Source organism: Dipodomys merriami, unplaced genomic scaffold (assembly GCF_024711535.1).
Source record: "Dipodomys merriami isolate MVZ:Mamm:240054 unplaced genomic scaffold, mDipMer1.0.p SCAF_1724, whole genome shotgun sequence".
Lineage (NCBI taxonomy): Eukaryota > Metazoa > Chordata > Mammalia > Rodentia > Heteromyidae > Dipodomys > Dipodomys merriami.
This window is the reverse complement of record NW_027203076.1, coordinates 16,652-21,264: the sequence shown is the minus strand read 5'-3', so window position 1 is coordinate 21,264 and position 4,613 is coordinate 16,652. Positions and strand designations below refer to the sequence as shown.

The following is a 4,613-nucleotide window of genomic DNA, read 5'->3' as shown; positions in this document are numbered from 1 at the left end:
GCTGACCAGTATCTTAAAAGATAGTTTATTCAATTGATCAGCCAGGGTTAACTCATCTAGGGAATGAGCAGTCCCAAACTCAAATAGCTCAGGGTTTATAAAGGTTAAAAAAATGCATTCTTTTAGAGCAGATTCAAGCAAGGTGGTGTACAGAAGAACTTCGCAGTTATTTTATTTTGCAAGCTCTTAAGTCACAAACATTCCCCAAACAATTAAAACTGTAAGTACTCCTGTAACAATTTCTTGACCTAAAGCAACGGGCAGTTCCTAGTTTTGGGGCCAGGTGTTTTGCTTTTTCAAAACTAGTAATTAAGGTAGAAGGAACAGCTAGGGGGTAAATAGGCCTAGTTCTTTCCTCATAACTAGTTGTTCCAGTTCAATCCTGCCTTGCATAGTTTGGCCCTATTCTTAATGAATGAAGTTCCTACAAGAATTGTTTAAGGCTGGGTGCCCGTGGCTCAAACCTGTAATCCTAGCTACTTAGGAGGCTGAGATCTGAGGATCATGGTTCAAAGCCAGCCAGGGCAGGAAAGTCCATGATACTCTCATCTCCAATAAACCACTAGAAAACCAGAAGTGGCACTGTGACTCAAGCAGTAGAGCACTTGCCTTGAGCTGAAGAGCTGAGGCATAGCGCCCAAGCCCAGAGTTCAGGACCCTTGACCAAAAAATAAATAAATAAAAATAAATAAATAAATAAAAAATAAAGAATCATTTAAGGAAGGAGCTAAGAAAAAGAAAATACAGCTAAGAACAAAAGGGAGCAGCAGAGATTACTAATCTCCATATCTAATAGTTATAAAAAACATTTAAGTTTAAAAAAAAGATTTCAGCCAGGTGTGGGTTCAGGAGTCTGAGATCTGAGGGTCCTGGTTTGAAGCCAGCCTGAAAAGAAAAGTCTGTGAGGTTTTTTATCTCCAGTTAACCTGCAAAAAGCCAGAACTGGAGGTATAGCTCAAATGGTATAGCACTAGCCTCGAGCAGAAAAAGCTTAAGGAGGGGCTAGGAAGGTGGCTCAGTGGTAGTGCGCTTGTCTTGCATGCATGAGGCCCTGGTTCCATTCCTCAGCATCACATAAGTAAAAAAAGAAAAAAGCCGGAAGTGGTGCTGTGGCTCAAGTGGTAGAGTGCTAGCCTTGATCTGAAGAGCTAAGGGACATTGCTCAGGCCCAGAGTTCAGACCCCATGACTGGACCCAAAACAAAAAACAAAAAAAAACTTAGGGATAGTTCAGTCCCCAGTTGAGTGGGGCTCAGTGTCCCAGCTCTGAGTTCACTCTCCAGTATTGGCACCAAAATAGGAATAATATTAATAATTACTTAAGAAGAAACAGGAAATACTTAGGATGTGGTAGATGTTTGAGTCCTGAAGCTCCCTGTTGAGTTGCCTTGTTTCCCTTGTAGTACTGTTGCAGTGGTGTGTGTGTGTGTGTGTGTGTGTGTGTGTGTGTGTGTGTGTATACACAATTAACCCTATTAGTTATTTTATTGTAACCATTAGGACTCATGAGCAAGAACTATTATAAGAAAACAGAAGTGTTGAACAATACGCTGTAAGCTACAACAGTAGATGGCCAACCCAGGTGGGCCCCAGGTATCCTTGATTCTGGACTGTGCACAGTTAACCAATCACAGACAGTATTGGCTCCTTGGTTAAACCCCAGAGAAAAAGCTGCTTTGTTCGGGATGCTGCAAGATAGACTGGCCAAGTGAATATCCTGTGTTGAAACAGGGAGAGGCAAGTCAGTAAGGTGAGGGCTATGCAATGCTCTGAAGGAAATGGGCATAAGTGAGAGTACCTGTCTTAAAGGGGCTTGGGGTATTAGTCTTTCCCCACACCACCATCCTAGAATTGTCCCTCAGCTTTTTGTTTAAGGTTAGCACTCTGCTACTTGAGTCACAGCTCCACTTCTGGCTTTTTTGTTGCTTTATTGGAGAAAAAGAGCCTCACTGACTTTTCTGCCTAGGCTGGCTTCAAAGCATGGTCCTCAGATCTCAGCATCCTGATTAGGATTACAAGCATGCGCCATGGGCCCATCTATAATGCTGTTCTTAATGGCAGTGGCTGTCAGACAGGGCCTTCATCCGTGTCTTATATGGTCTCATCCTAATAGGTACTGTCCTCAGGCTAGAGTGTAGGGGACTGACTGGAAATCTCAGGCCTGGCCACAGTGACAATTGAGTGAGTTACATTTCTTGAATTTGGATGCAGGCCACCTGCTTTGCTTCTTGGGTTTCTGCTTTCGAGTGCTCTGCTGGACTGTACCTGGGGTCTCTGTTGAGACACCTGGGTGAATGTGGGCACTTTTCAGAATGGCTTAGAAGCAGCTCTTGGTGGCTTTGAAGCTTGGCTTTCATTTCTGGCATGACAGTGCATTGGGAAGGTTCTGGATCCAGAGTCAGGCTTAGCTTTGGGCTCAATCTCTGCCACATGCTAGCTCTTTCTTCCATTCCAGATGAGTCACTGTCCATCTTAGGCTGCCCTGTCCTGTCTCTTCCTCATATACCTGTCTCGGACTTGGGGCCAGGGTTCTGATGAAGAAATTCTCTTCAGACAAATAGAGATTCCATGGAAAGAAATTGATCATGTACAGCTGGTTTCTCCACTGGTAGTTGTTCAATTTTATTTCCCTTTCATTTTTCTTCCTCTTCTCAGGGATCACTGCCTATAAGAACTTCATAGCAACTAGACTTAGATGGGTAAATGTAAATTGGAGCTGGCTTCTGAAACTCCAGGTGAGGTTCTTCAGGCTTGGGAGATTTTTCAGAGCCCTATGCACCTAATGCATTTTAGCCTTTATTTTTATTTTTCACCTATATTTTTCTTCTTGTATTACTTCTAGATGCCTTTTATTTTCCCTTAGGACTCAAGCATAATTTTGGTTGCTTTTAGGTGTAATTATAGAAGTCCCAACTCATTTCAGTGACAGGAAGATTTATTATTTCACATAATAATAACCACGGTGGGGCTGGGGGTTTAGCCCAGGGGAAGGGTGCCCGCCTGGCGCGTGTGCAAGGCCCTGGGTTCGGTCCTCAGCCCTGGAAAAAAAAAGAAAAAAAATAATAACCATAGCACAAGGAAGACGGTAGAATTCATTAATTCAGTGGCTCAGTACTGTCTTCTTTTTTTGTCTTTTGTTTTGTCAGCCATGGGGACTGAACTCTGGGCCTGGGCTTTTTCCCTGAGCAACTCGGCTCAAGGCTAGCACTCTACCACTTTAGCCACAGGGCCACTTCTGATTTTCTGGTGGTTTATTGGAGATAAGAGTTTCACAGGTTTTCCTTCCTGGGCTGGCTTTGAACTATGATCCTCAGATCTCAGCCTCCTGAGTAGCTAGGATTACAGGCCTGAGCCACTGGCACCCAGCCTGTCTTCTTATATTTATATTCCTACCATCTTTTGAATTGACCATACTGGGTATATTCTCCACATGCTAAAGTTCATCATCCCAAGTTGGCTGTTGCAGCACCAGACATCCCATGTAAACACAGAAACCAACAGAATGGATGATGAGACAAAATTAGGATTTGTTTGTAAAGAGGACTGAGAAGTGACCACTGAGGTGGTATCAATCCTTGATGAGAAACATGTACCTTTTCTCTTTTGCTTGACAGGTTAAGAACAAATATCTTGTCATTGCATAATGAGATTACATACTGTTCCCTCAACTATTATTTCCTCATTTTATTTCCTTCTGCTCTCTACACTAGAAGGCCAAACAAGACCACTAGCTATTGTCAGAACTACGTACACCTCATTTGTACCTCCTTGTTCTAGGCAGGCTGAGCCTGTGCCTGAACTACATCCTGCCCATGTGGCCTGCCCTGCAGCTGTAGCATAAGACAAAAACGGCTAGAGTCAACAGTACAAGCAGAGCTTGTTCCCTCCCAAGTATGTATTTTGAAAACAATCTTTTTATTTTTATTGCACGATAAAACAGAAAATATAGCTGGCGCTGTTGGATCATGCTTGTAATCCTAACTCATCAGCAGGCTGAGATTGTAGGATTAAGTTTCAAAGCTAGCTTGGGCAGGAAAGTCTGTGAGTCTCTTCTCTCCAACAAACCATCAAAAAGCCTGAAGTAAAGCGGTGGCTCAAGTGGTAGAGTGCCAGCCTTGAGCGAAACAGCTAAGAGCCAGTGCCCAGGTCTTGAGTTCAGGCCTCAGAACTGGCACTCCCACTCAGGATCCATCCAGGATCCTGCTTTCCCTTGATCTGTCAGACCTCCTCTGCCTCCTCCAGTCTGTGACATTTCCACTGTCTTTTCTTTAGTATGAGCTTGACACTTTTGAAAAGGGCAGCTACTGATCCTGTGGGAAGCCTCCCAGTGTGACTTGGGTGGGTGTTTTTTTTTTTTTTTTGGCTGGTCCTGGGGCTTGAACTCAGGGCCTGGGTGCTCTCCTTGAGCTAGTTCTAGGCTATCACTCTACCACTTGGAGCCACAGCACCACTTCTAGTTTTCTGGTGTTCACTGGAGATATGAATGTCACAGACTTTTCTCTCTGGGCTGGCTTTGGACCAACATCATCAGATCTGAGCCTTTTTATTGGCTAGAATTCCATGGGTGAGCCACTGGAACCCAGCTAGGCATATCTTGGTTTATTTGTTTGTTTA

General features: G+C 43.8%; 1 long non-coding RNA gene across 1 annotated transcript; it reads left to right on the top strand.

Annotated features, from left to right (window-relative positions):
• The first annotated feature begins 2,013 nt into the window (after positions 1-2,013).
• LOC138829481 (uncharacterized) lies at positions 2,014-3,981 on the top strand. The gene is made up of 3 exons (XR_011372619.1): positions 2,014-2,180; positions 2,655-2,734; positions 3,777-3,981. It is a non-coding gene; the product is annotated as an uncharacterized lncRNA (long non-coding RNA).
• The last annotated feature ends 632 nt before the right edge of the window (positions 3,982-4,613 follow it).